Source organism: Rhipicephalus sanguineus, chromosome 1 (assembly GCF_013339695.2).
Source record: "Rhipicephalus sanguineus isolate Rsan-2018 chromosome 1, BIME_Rsan_1.4, whole genome shotgun sequence".
Taxonomy (NCBI): Eukaryota; Metazoa; Arthropoda; class Arachnida; order Ixodida; family Ixodidae; genus Rhipicephalus; species Rhipicephalus sanguineus.
The window spans coordinates 22,847,967-22,861,982 of NC_051176.1; the positions used below are offsets into that span (position 1 = coordinate 22,847,967).

General features: G+C 45.4%; 1 long non-coding RNA gene across 1 annotated transcript; it reads right to left on the minus strand.

Moving 5' to 3' along the window:
- Positions 1–2,263: 2,263 nt before the first annotated feature.
- Positions 2,264–10,835, minus strand: LOC125757733 (uncharacterized). The gene is made up of 4 exons (XR_007415489.1): positions 10,729–10,835; positions 6,523–6,651; positions 4,688–4,827; positions 2,264–2,358 (listed from the first exon to the last, which is right to left on the minus strand). It is a non-coding gene; the product is annotated as an uncharacterized LOC125757733 (long non-coding RNA).
- Between the last annotated feature and the right edge of the window lie 3,181 nt (positions 10,836–14,016).

Here is a 14,016-nt window from a genome sequence, read left to right on the forward strand (position 1 = left end):
AAAATTCGGCTGCAGCGGAATTTTCTTTTTGTGCACCATGAGGCAGTCCGTACAAAATCTCGGACATGGCTATAACGCCTACCCATAGCCACCTTCAGAGCGTAGGATAGTGATCGCATCAAAGTGAAGCACAATTTGGATGCTTAACTTCTATCTCAGGTGGTCTTTGGCTGACTGGCACAGCCGTACTCGTTGCTGTCGTCTGCTCAGGCGGGCGTCCATCGCGCCGCCCTTTGCACCTGTCCGCCTAACGCATGCTACTCCGTTTACACGAGTGCTTGTAGCGCGGGCCACACGATCCGCACGGTGCGGATCCAGAGACCGGGCGGGAGAGCGACGAGCGGTGAAAAATGTATCGTGTAACCAACGCAATCGACACCCCAGCTTTTTCTCGTGCATAGCGACAAAGCCTGGCAAACAATGTGTGGCTGCTGTGCTTAGGTTGCACTGCGGTACTCGCCGTTCACCACTGCCGCCATTTGCGATTTCTCACATTCTTACAATGCATGATCGACTCAGCTACACATATTTCGCGTTTAGCTTCGTTACTTTTATATAAGCGCATTTACTAAAAAAAAAAATTATCCAGAGGAATGAAAATGTCCGTGCTGCCCGTCGACGAGGAATGTAAGTGGTGTCGCAAATGCATTTAATTGGAACGATCTTTTTTTTCTTCACAAAACAGTTCCCACTTTCCAACAATAGATCATTACTGCTGTTTAGCGAAGCTCAGAGAGGAAAAAAGACTTGTTACTGTATTTTCTTGTTACTAGAGATGTCCTTTACGCAGTGGCCACCACGCTCTGGAAACACAATATTTGACATTTTCTGCTTTTGTTCTAACAAAAATGATGCAACATGTTTTTTCATAATATCATTCTGCAGTCCTTTGAGAACATTTTGGGGGACTTTGAACAAAATTGAGATTGGGTTTTTTTATTATAGATGTTTGAATGGAGGAGCACTTTTCTCTTTTTGGTGTTTCGAGCATGAAAATTTACTACTTTTAAATTATTAGAGAAATGCAAATGCAGAGGTTCATTATTCACATAAAGGCCTATTCATACTGCAAATACGAACAAGCTAAGATGTTCACAGAAGTAGCCATAGCGTCCCAAATTTGATTTTCAAAAACGCAGCGTTTTTCGTGAATTTTTAAAAATACATAATTTATTCAGAATTCCATGAAATGATAAGAGCTATTTCCTCTTTACTTCTACTTCCGCCAAAAAGAAAGATATTTGTAATATATAGCTTGAGTAGCTGCCAGCATGGTTCCGAAGTTACGAAAACGCATTCTTCGTAAAATGGTCGTCGTCAACCGGCGACACTTGTCGAATTTTGCTGTGCTGAAAAAAATTTTTATTTGAAAACGAACTGCGATTTCGTGCTGTGCAATCATATGTGCATAACATACAAAATTATCAGGAAAATCGGAAACATCAAATATACACCCTTTTTCGATTTTTCGTGGAATCGACCATATGTTAAGAAATAGCGTAAAATCTGGACTAATTTTAACCAGCTATGGTTTTATAACATGCAAACATCGAGAAATACACAATAGTTTAGTAACTCGCCCCCTCTAAAAGTGTTGCTGTCACAGCTCCAAATTCCATTCACGAGCTATACTGGCTAAAATATTAAAACACAGCTGAATTTCCATCTCAATGGTGGATGCACACAAGTCTACAATAATTTAGTAACTCGCCCCTATAAAAGTGTTGCTGTCACAGCTCCAAATTCCATTCACGAGCTATACTGGCTAAAATATTAAAACACAGCTGCATTTCCATCTATGTGGTGGATACACACAAGTCTACACGAACAGGCATGCCCTTTAGATTGACTTCACAAGCCAGATATCCGGTAATCCTGCTGTTGGAGAACGTTACCAAGTGTATGAGCTGGACTACTACATAAGCTAAAATGGATGCTTGTGTGTTGGTATGACAGAGCGTAAACAAAGCAGTGCAGAAGACTGAGCACACGAGACAGCACTGTTTGTGTCTTCCTTTTTCTTGTGCTCCGTCTATTGCGTTTTTTTACACTAATGCATTAATTGTGGAAACAACTGGCTGCCACAATTTGGTCATTTAGGTCGAACTTTTTGGGCATTGTACCAGACTAAAGAGCTCTGTTGTGAAAGCAACAGGGTGTAACAATATTGCATTACAAATCAGGGAATACAAAGCATCGACAAGAATGTCCAGCCAAAATAAAAGGCTTCAGCAAAATGTTTAAGACACATACTCACAGGTTAATGCTCATTCACAGCTTCTACGGCAGCCCCATGATTTCTGTGCGTCCATCTGTGCGTGCCTTCCTTCCGCCTTTGGGCAAATTCGTGTAGAATGTCTGCCAGGAAAACAAAAACATCAGAAACAGGTCGACTTTTTTTAGCATGCCTCACATAACCCAAATTAACTTTTCTCTCCCCATAAGGTAGCTGTTTAAAAAGCATCCAAACAGCCGCTGCTTTGTCTATGTATAGCTCATAACCAATTAGTAGCATCCAACACGACACCTGGTCATTGTCAAAGCATACGAGACAAGAAACTGAGACAAGTATAAGCAATGAGCAAGCGGCTATATTTCGCCATTATATCGTTTCCTAATCCAGCCCGATGCATTCATCGCTTAAATTTAATTTACACTGCTATATTGGTGTTCGCCCTAAACTTACTTTCCAAATAACTCACTAGATAACCTATTTCTCTTACGCACTATATGAATACATGTTAAAAAGATGGGGCATGCAAACATGGACACAAGAGAGTCAAGACACCTAAAACGCTGAGATCACTAACTGGAGGCTCATCACCTAATCTACCTTTACATTGTCGAGAGCGTAAATGCACGCCAAAATTCGATGAATGCAGTTTTGTACAAGCACATGAATGAAGAAATGCGTCCAATTGTCGAGGCCTGGCATATCAATAATGGCAGTGCACGAGAGAGCGAACCGTCGATTAACTAGCATAAAGAAGAAATCAAATGCTTGAGCAGTTATCTCTCACGTAGACTATCGCGCGTGCCAGATTGATAGGTATCGCCTCTTGCCTGGGCATGCACAGATAAGTTTCTGTGTCTACTTTATTTTGTGCCACTGTCCACCTTTCCAGTTGGCGTTAGTGGTGTCTTGGTTTCTCTCTTGTGTCCATGTTTGCATGCCCTGCCTTTTTAACATGAATACCTACCAACCAGCTCAGCTGTCTGTTATACTAAATATGTATACAATCTAGAATTACCACTCTGTCCACTTGCTGATGTAATAATAACAATGGGGTTCTGTATGTAAACGTGAAATTAAAAGCACAGGAACCTCTAGGATTTGCACCTCCACCGAAAGTGCAACCACTCTATCAAGGATCGAACTCGCACAGTTCAGATCAGCAGCTGACCATTATAACCACTGTATTGCAGCGGGGGATGTTCACTTGGTAATGTAGGTTAATGTTAAGGATTATGGAAAGAGCTGTAGGTTGAAGAAAGACATGCAATTAAGCAAGGAGCTGCAGACATTATGCAGTTTAGATATTTCTGTAATCCAAAGGGCTGGTGCTCAGGGCATGCACCTAAGGAACTCCTGTTCAGCGTCTCTTTTCGAACCAAAGCTTAGCAGAATTGATGTTCCTGTCTAGATATGCCCCTGAGAACCACAGTTAAATAGCTGCAAAGTAAACACTAGAAGACAGAAAAAAATCCATCACTTGTATGATATTAAACACATCAAGATGCAAATACACCAAACACCCTGGACTGTGAAACGCATTGACTGAAAATATATCAGTTAAACAAAGCAGCATAGCAATGAACTTCCATGTAGCTGCCACACGGCAAAAAGCAGGTGGCTCTGGTGCCATGAAAAATCTATAACACTTGTTGAATATAGCAGGATGTTTTGTATGATAAATGTATAAATTACCACTCACAGAAGCTGACATGCTATTTTAAAAATCAGCATTGCAAAAAATAAAGCAAGAAAACCACGTGACGTGTGAATTTACCATTCATAATTTAAGGCTAAAGGGCCCCTAAACAACCCCGGAGTCTAAAATTTGTGACAACTGCACGCTTGTACAACGTGAACATGTTGTCACATGAATTTTTTGATTAGGTGGTGTAATTATGAAGCCACAGGGGACAGAACAAACATTCCAGCTGGTTTCAGTTTCTCGCTCAGCCTGACCATCCTGATGAGGGGCTTCCTCGGTGTGCCACTGTGCCAGAGCGGTGCGGTGAGGAAGCACAGTCAAAGCACTGGCGAGATAAACCAATTCGCAACACTTGTGACAACCACAGATACTGCATCATCACAAAGCCAAAATGCCGTTTCGTATTGCAGAGGACTATTCAGCAGTCAGCGTTACTTAATGTTGCTCATAGGCAACATTACACCACTTCGCTAGCAATGAGGACTGGTCAAGCGCTGAAGAGGAGGTGCGGTTATTGTTTTTATAAGTGGAGTGTCTGACATTCGCACAATGTGATTCCTGCGGCCCTCTGTACGAATTAGCGAGCTTGTTTGGGAGGTGTAAAAAAAAGAAGTCGGAGCCTGCTGACTGGCCCTTTAAGAGAATGTAAATATACACTAGAAGGAAGTACACTTGTAGACATATTACTATAAGCTATAAAAAACAGGCAATAACATGCTCAATCCATGCAGCATAGGGATGTCTCACACCTTTGCAAGAACTTTACTATGGTGGCTGCATGTTTGTGTAGGCCAGAAGCAGCAGGCACGTGGCTTCCATGAGTTTGACCCGTTCGTTGAAGGGAAACTGCTGCTCACATCCTTGTAGCACTGCCTTTTGAAGATGCTTCCTGCGATAACAAAATGACCACAACACAATTATGGTCTGCAAATATCGACAGATGACCTACATTGCTGCCCTTTCTCATTAAATTCAGCTCTAGACAGTGGCATCCTCCTACATTACAGGGCATCATACTGCTTTCCTTGGCCTGGTTTTTAGTTCAATAATTGTTTTCACCCATAACAGAATGTAGCACTAGTAAAGATTCGGTTGGGGAGGGTGCAGTCGTAAAGTGTGTATGCAAAGTAAGAATATGAAAAAAAAAACAATGGCATAATTTCACATGAGATATAACAATTATCATAATTCATGTAATGTCAGACACCAAGAAGTGTTTAATTGAGCAAGTTTTGACCTTAAGCTATCACAAAACAATGCCCTTTATGGAAAGTGGGATTTGCAGAGTGAACTCTGATGATGAAATTGGCTGCCTTTACTGGCTCTGTAGCTGCAAGTGCATTGCTAAAGCCGCTTGAATGCACTTAACAAGCCTCTGTAATGGTATTGACAAATCTACAGAGAAGACAAACTCATTCGTTCTCACTTAGCTGCCATCACAGCAGTACGTTGCTTCGTGTCAGGTTTCCTGGTATGCAGAATGCACGAACTTGCTGGCCGTGCCATACCACAGTAAACATGATCGACATCTGCTCCAACTGCGTAAGTAGCTGGAAAGTGCTAAATTACACAATCAGCTGTACCATGCACACATAATGTAAATTCTAGCAGTGGCAACATTTCGCACCTCATAATAGCCTATGGGCATTGTACTCGTTGATGCTGCCAGCTGCATTCCCTGTTTTCATTTCTAGCATGCATAGCACATGCACACAAAGCACCCAATAACTGTGGGAAACAGAATAGATCGTCCGAGGTAATCAATAAAATTGATTGACAAGAATTCCACACATCACTCAAGCCTGTTGTTTAGCATAAGTGATGAGAATGTGCAGCCAAATGTACACAGCAAATTCAGTATTGGCCTTGAAGAATTGCAAGATAGGTTGAAGCTTTCCAGAAACAAACCGTATACAGTAAAGTCTGTCCCAGATACTGAAATCATGAAGTTATAAATTTTAAAGTGGGCCGCTATATTCTTCAGGCACCATGCATTGCATTTATGAAAACGCTAACATCCCTGTACAACAATGCGTGCTGCAAGAAGTCATAAACCTTAATATTTTTGGCACAATGCCATTTCCCAGTACCACGTTTTACAGAAAGACAACATTTTCCTTTTCAAAACTAAGCCATGTTCTCAGGCAAAATGCACTGTCCATGGTGACAAACATGGAGTACGCTCTTCTATACAGCTTAGCTGGTTTACTGGAACTAAAAGCTACGGTAACGCTGTCTTAATTGAACTGGCTAGCAAGAGCCTTCTCGCTGCTGTTTATGTGAAGTAATTTCACCTTGGCGGAACGTCACAAGAGTAAGTGGCACATAATAATGAGTGCGAAAACACAGTAACAGGTTGTGCAACGGCTACCAGGTATGCCCATTCGTGGAAACTGTGGGCTCTTCCCCTAAATGAACCAGTTGGAAATAACCCTTTTGCATGGATAAATTTAAGTTGGTTGCTGGCATACATAACATTGTTACTCTGCATTTCCATCTCAATTATCTAGCGCTCATTGTTTCCCTTCGACATGACTAGCTCAAAACAAGATTCTTCTTCATTAAATGGAACTTTGTACATTACCTTTACGTTGGCTACAGATGCTTATTTCTTCCGCCTGAATAAGCACCTCCTATAGCATACTTGCCTCAGCCACCTTCTGGACTGCATGGTCAGCACTCCACTGTTTGTTGTGGCACTGCTGTTTGCTACCTGCAGTACGTTGCAAAAAACTTCAGCATTAAAAAAAAAGGTTAAGAAAAGCCGAACCAGGTGTGCCAGCAGCACCTTGCCCTTTGAGGAGGGAGGAAGAGCTCTGATAAATGGCTAATTCAAGACAAGCGTTGTTCTTCACAAGCTATTATTATGCGATGAGAGGTGGGACTTCAATACACGGACGCACATATAGTGCTCAGGCCCGTAACTAGGGGGGGGTTGAGGGGGTTCTGACCCCCCCCGAAATTTTTTTGATGCTTTAACTTTTCGGGTGATACTAAAATATTTACACGCCTTCACAGCGACCACCAGCTGCCAAAGTTACACTGCAACTTTCCTGGCATTGCTTCCCTCTTCTTCCTTTCTTCAAACCTACCCTTTTACCAGAACACCTCAGCGCTCCCTCCCCCGCACGCGCACCTGCCCTATTTGTATACAGCTTTGCACTTCGCCCTCGCGTTCCTTCGAGTCTTTTTTTTTTTTTTCGTCTTTCACCCCGTAGCAGCTCCTTTATTGATTCCAGATGCTTTCCTTGTGCATTGCCGCTGGAGAAGTTATCCGTCTGTGTGGACCGCACGTGTCGGCTTTGGGTTCCTACGAAAAGCGCGTCTCCTTCTGTGAAGGTAAACAGTTCGACAGCAACGGCAACACCAACACGACGTGCGCAAATTTGCCAGGGAACGAAACCCCTAAGCGGAAAAACTCAGCGGCGCATTCCGAGGACGCAGGCTGCAGGGTAAACTTTTCTCAAACTGTAGTCCTCGCCACCGAAACGAATCATCGAAGATGACATCTACTGAAAGACTGGCATATCCGAGCAACTTCGAACAACTTTAACCACACGCAAGGACATCTACCTCTTCTGTACACAGAAGGTATATGCGCCTCCCTACAAAGCGCACAAAGCGAGGATACAGCCGGCACACAATCCGGCACCAGCGGTCAACTTTCACAGGAGAGAAAAAACGCCGCCAAGCTGGGCTGCGCGCGGGAGTACAGAGGCTGACGTCACAGCCTACAAAGTGCATTTTTGGGAGGTCACGGCTATTTAATTAGCGCAGCCCAGAGAGAATTATGCAGGCGCCCAGGGAGCCGTCTGTGAAAAGGTGACTTTTTCACAGGAACGGAGCAACACCTCCTTTCTGGACTGTACCAGGGGAGTGCAAATGTTTCGGCAGTGCATTCTTGGGGGTTCACGTATATTAAGGGGAGTATGCAGTGCCCGTGGAGTCTTCCGTGAAAAGGTCTTTAAGTAGCGTTAACCCAGTTTGCTGCAGCTGGAGTACAATAATGGGCCTGCATGCACACCAGCTGTAGCGGCGTTCAGAAAACACATGCGCCACGCGGGAGCCGGCGCGTTCATCACACTTCTACATTCTAGCCACTGCAAAGTGGATAAGAGAGGAAGAAAACATCGCCCGCCGTTCACGCCAGGCAGTCGAAGCAGTCGCAAACGTCTTTTTGGAGCCACTGGCCACTTCTGTGTGCGTGCACAGGATTGCGGCAGCAAAATGAAAAGACACTCTGCAACAACGAAGCAAAGGTAGTAGTAGTATCTGGGGTTTAACGTCCCAAAACCACCATATGATTATGAGAGACGCCGTAGTGGAGGGCTCCGGAAATTTTGACCACCTGGGGTTCTTTAACGTGCACCTAAATCTAAGTACATGGGCCTCAAACATTTTCGCCTCCATCGAAAATGCAGCCGCCGCGGCCGAGATTCGATCCCGCGACCTTCGGGTCAGCAGTCGAGCGCCATAACCACTAGACCACCGTGGCGGGGCACAACGAAGCAAAGGAGTCTTGCGTCTTACTTCAAGAAAGTTCGAACCGATGAAGCGGACGGAGAAGAACCGCCTCCTTCGAAGGATAAAACTTCGCCCTCCTCAGCACTGGTGGAAAGCCAAGCGCGTCCGAACTTCTGTAGCGACTCAGGAGAATGCACCGGTTTATATGAATCACCTGAGAACGAACACAAGCAGGACACCCATGCGCCGCCGGGAAATGATGGTGGCCGCAGTGCAACTCCAAGTGACCTTTGTTCTACGTTCAACGCTGGGCAAAGTGACGCCTTTACCACTGGGCAATGCCCAAGGAAGGTGAGTGGCATGGCACCTACACATTCTGGTTCGCCTCCCCTCACACGTCTCTGATCTCTTTACTGTCTCTGCTTACGTACGGAACGACCTAACCTGCTGCCATTCCCGTCGCCGACTTTGCGCTGGCGACGCTAGAGTGGCAGCTTGTAACACATACATACCGTTTTTGTACCGCGGTTACATTGTGTTACTTCATCAGGAGCCGTTGGTCGCGGTGTCCCCAGCTTTGGTGGTGCTATTGTCCAAACTTATTTCTTGCTTTAACCAGAATTTGAGGTTGACATACCAATTTCTTTATTTGGGTACAAATAATTGAAAAGTACCATCGAATTATTACAAGTAAGCGATGTACTTGTTTTATTCACGAAAATAGGCCAGTATAAATCTTAAAAAATGGCAGCCGTTCTACACGCGAACCCCCCCCCGAAAAAAATTCCTGGGTACGGCCCTGATAGTGCTAAAAGCAATTGAAAATTCAGCTGAAAGTACGGCTTGTCAAATTAGGTCAACGTGCATAAAGGATAAAAATGGGGCAAACCAACTGAACAAAATACAATGTCATGCTGCAGAAATTGCATTTTTAGCAAACCTATGTTATCTATTGCTTGAAAGATGATAAGCAATGTCCAAGAATGCTAACCTAAACGCTTTTGAGGGTCACGTTACTTAATGACAAATAAAATGCACGCCTAAAGAAAACATCCCTAAATACACTTTATTTCTCCCACTGTACCGATTCACGATTCACACGGTGGCTGATGATTATTCCTTCAGAGCTCGTGCGAACGAAATGGATGTTGAAGCTTCGGTTTCACGGCGTTACTCCAAGTAATTTGTCAAGAGACATGCATAAAACGCATGACAATGGTGAGCCTGACAAAAATGTTGTCTCCTTTCAGCAAATATTAGCGTATAGCAGTGCGTGCAAGCGAGCCAATTACCAAAACTTCATAACACTACCGACTACGTTCTTGACAAATGTCATGAGCGAGCAGAATCCTCACAACTACAACCGCATACACTACCAACACGTTATGCGATTTTCTTCGGTGACAAGGCGTACTACAATAACAATAACTCACAATGTACAGTACGGTCCACTCTTAGAGGGAACACGCGAGCGCGCGGTCGGCGGTCCGCGGAGCGCTAACTGGTGGCGAGATTTGGAAACGCGGAGCATGCGCGTAGAATCACAAGGGCGGTTCGTGTCCCGCGTCGTCTGCTGCTTCTTCGCCCCAGCGCTCGGCGCGCGCTAGCGAAATTCTATATTTCTACGGTTGGAAGGACAAGCTTGCTATTATCTCTGAATCGGGCATAAATTTCCTTGTCTGTTATAAAAAGCGGCCAGCTGGTGCGAGTAGCATGTTGAAAGCTTACAACTAACTTATCGGTGAGCACTTGGGCTAGTTGCTAATTCATTATGAGGGAAACTGTGCAAAAAAAAACGTCGACAAAGGGAGAACAGAACAGCACAAGCGCATGTGCTGTTCTCCCTTTGTCGATGTTGTTTTTTTTTGTTTTCTTTTGCGCAGTTGCCCTCATAATGAACACTTACACTAGGTTACACAAGTGATATGCTTCGTTATCACTTTCACAGAATTCCACAGCTGGGGGCCCCAGTCGAAATTTGGCCGCTAGGGCCGCGAGTCGCATCGCATCAAAACTGGCGAGAAAGCAGCGCAACAAACAAACACCTTTCTTTTCTGCCTGCTGATTACCCGACAAGGCACAGAAAGAGTCGTGGGCTGCATGAATCGCACTGCTGAAAAACGGAAGCCGCTGTCCAGCGCTCGCCAAGCGCAGGGCCGCCAATTGTAGCAGACGAACAGCGGCAAACGCGGCTCTTACGCCTTTATGCGCATGCGCCGCGTTTACAAATCTCGCCACCAGTTTGCGCCACGCGGGCCGCCGGCCACGCGATCGCGTGTTCCCTCTAACAGTGGACCGCACTGTACGAAGCGTAACGTTCACTTACCTCTGGCAATAAAAAATACGCTGGCAGCGTACACTGCTGGATGACCGCCGGTTTTCAATGGTGCGCCAAGCGAGGAATCGCCGAGCTACCGGCCGTCCCCGAGCGTAGAGGCATTTTCCAGGGCCACAGAACGCGTCGTCGACAAAGGATTGCGGCGCTGCTACTCACTGACGTGCGGAAACATTTGAAGAAGGTGTTCTTCAAAACTATGAATCGCGTCCGTCGGTCACACCGAACAAAGCAGTCGCAGAGATTGAAGTCGCACGGTCGGCATCTCGTGACTATTTGCCTGGTACCGCGTCTAGTTGCGCTTACGTCAGTAACCACGAAATACAACACACAATACACACAATGCGAGGCAGCGCGTTAAAAGTCACCGCACAAACAGAACTCGGCACGACGATCACACGAACGCAGAACTATACGGGCTAGGAAGGTCTCCTTAGTGTCGTGAGCGCGCCTGCCAGGTGGAAAGATTGCGCGATCCAGCGTGCAGACGGCGCTGCCGCTCGCTGGCATGCTTTCGCGCGTGTGAGCCTGCGCTCTGTGGAGTTTCCCGTTGAAACCAAGCTTTGTAGTTTCGGTATAAGCTCGTTGTGTAGGCCACACATGGCGCTGATAAATTGTAAAACGAAGAAAAGAAAACTCTGGAGACTATGCGGGCAGATTAGCTTCTTCTGAACGGCACATGCTGGCGTAGAGAACAAACATGTAGGAGCAGTGCCTGGTAGGAGATTCGGGGTTTCCGTTCTAGTTGATCAACATTCTTTTTCACGCAGTAATGTTTGAGTTCAATGATTGAAATATTCATTGACAATTATAGCGGTTATATCAAGAACAAAAATAAAATGAACAGTGAATGAGACGCAAAGACAGATATTTTCGCGCAGAATGTGAGTAAACAGTGAAAGGAAAAGATAGGTGCATATAAAAAAGGGGGAGGAGGAGGAGGAATAAACTTTATTAAGGGAAACCAGCAGGTTTAAGTGGCCGGGCCTAGGCCTCAAGAAAAATAATTAATTAAAAGTAAGAATCAGCGAACAGTCAAATGAAGTTTATGTACACATGGGGGACCTCCCTTGATGTTTCACGCCCACTCTTGCAGGCATACTGGATCCGTAGAAGCTCTGAATGAGAATCGATGCCTTTTCATTGCACGAGTTCTTTTGCATAACGTCATGGAACAGGTTGTCTTTTTCTTTTTAGGCATGTTGCGTTGGAGAGGCTAGAAAGATTTGCAGTCGCACGCGAGCATGCACGATCCTCTCAAGACGCAGCTCGGAATGAAATTGCAACAACCACGAAAATTCCAGGGTCGGATCTAAGAGGAACAGGGTACCCATAAGCGTGCGCAGGGTTCCCCTTCAGGGGGGGGGGGGGCGAAGGTTCGTCGCAGCACCCCCCTCCCTATTATGTCAATGTATGCGGCTGCCTTTGCGCCCCTCTTCTCGCCCCCCCTACAATGTATAGGGCTGACTTTGCGCCCCCCCTTCTCGCCCCCTTGACCCCCCCCCCCTGCGCACGCCTATGAGGGTACCGGTGCCCTTACCCCCTCCCCCCTTTAATTTTCGACGACCGTAGCGGCGGCCGCTACGGGTCGCTGCGAGCGCCTGCACCCTAAAGCTTTACTGCACCCTAGAGTTACTGTAAATGTTACTTTTATGTGGCGGAGTTGCTCATCTGTTTTCGAAACGCCGCTAGCAATCGTACACTGCAGAGAAGCTGATGCGCAGGCCGCCGCCGCTGCAGCGAACCGGTTTGTACTCCCGTGCCACAGTCCCGAAAGGAGACTTTCATAAAGGGACGCTTTTCACCAATACGAAGCAGCGCCGCATGTTCCTTGTGTCCTTGTCTATTAGGCACCGTGGAACGCCGCACAGAAGCCTTCGCGGTAGGGATGTCCGAAAAGCAAATTTTAGGTTCGAAGCGAACAGTGATTACGTCGAATAATTTTGAATCGAATAGTTCGAATAGTATGTATCACACATTATATAAAAAAAAATTAGCATAAATATTGTCGAGGCCCAACTAACCTGCACAGCGTTTTTTTTTTTTTTAAATTGGAACGAGGCATGTGAGACTGTCATTCTTTTTGCTGCAAGTAAACGCTACTAAACGCTACGTTTAGTAGCGTTTAGTAGCATCAAATAGTAGCAGAATTTCAATTTCAGTAAGATGCAAGTTATAACCGATAAAATACGTCACACTTTAAAAATTACTATACATATAACATATTATAACATATAAGCCCGTATAACAAGCTTTTAAACTTAAAAAATGATCAGGGGCGTAGCCAAGAGGAGGGTTGGGGGTTTCAACCCCCCCCCCCCTCAAAATTTTTCAATTTTGCTTGCGCATATATTCACGCACACATACAAACACACGCACGAACATACATCATGAAGTATGGTTGAACCCCCCCCCCCCCCCGAAAAAGATTTCTTGTTACGCCCCTGAAAATGATTAATCTATGTCGGAGTAATATGTTAATTTAACCTTGAAGTGGGGCTTCGCGGCATTGCGCAATTTTGTTGGTTAGGTGCTTTCACGGCATTGCACTTTCAGGCTGCAGTGAAACCACCTTCACAGGTGGGTTACATGCCGTCCAATATACGCCTATTCGTTCATTATGAATACTTTGAAATTTCGGAACCTTAAATTCGTGTCGAAGCGAATTCGAATACTATAATATTCCTTCGAACATTCCTAGTGCTCGAATATTCGCACATGCCTACTTCGCGGTAAACAGACGCAGACAGTCTGCCAGTATGTCAGGACGGCAGCAAAATATTGTCTACCCTCGTTGCTCGCGAGGGTAACATGCACAAAACAACAAATTTAACCACTCTCGGTTGACCTGAAAAAAAGGTTAAAGATTTAAACCGCTCACATAGAGAACAGTGGTAGTTGCACGCTCCCCAGGCCTTCTGTAAACGCATCGTGTCTGAAGAAAAAAAGATCACAGTTTCACCGCAAGCGCGAAGCAATGAATGCGAAGGCAACAAATTGTAATGTTATACGAAGGAAGGCTGGCAGCTAACTCTTTTGGATCCGATCTCGCGTAACTATACAAAACGTTGGTGTAAGAGAATACGGCCGCTCCAGGGAGAGGTGCGCTTTTAGCAGTCTCTTCGCGTTGAGAGCGCGCGTAAAAGAGTATACGAGCCGTTTGCTGATGCCTGCGAGATAGCGAGCGCGCAAGCGATCGTGAACGCGCTTTTAGGATCAAAGTTCGCAGTTGCTGCTCAAGCAGCCCCCCCCCCTCGCATCCCTCTATGCTCATTCAAG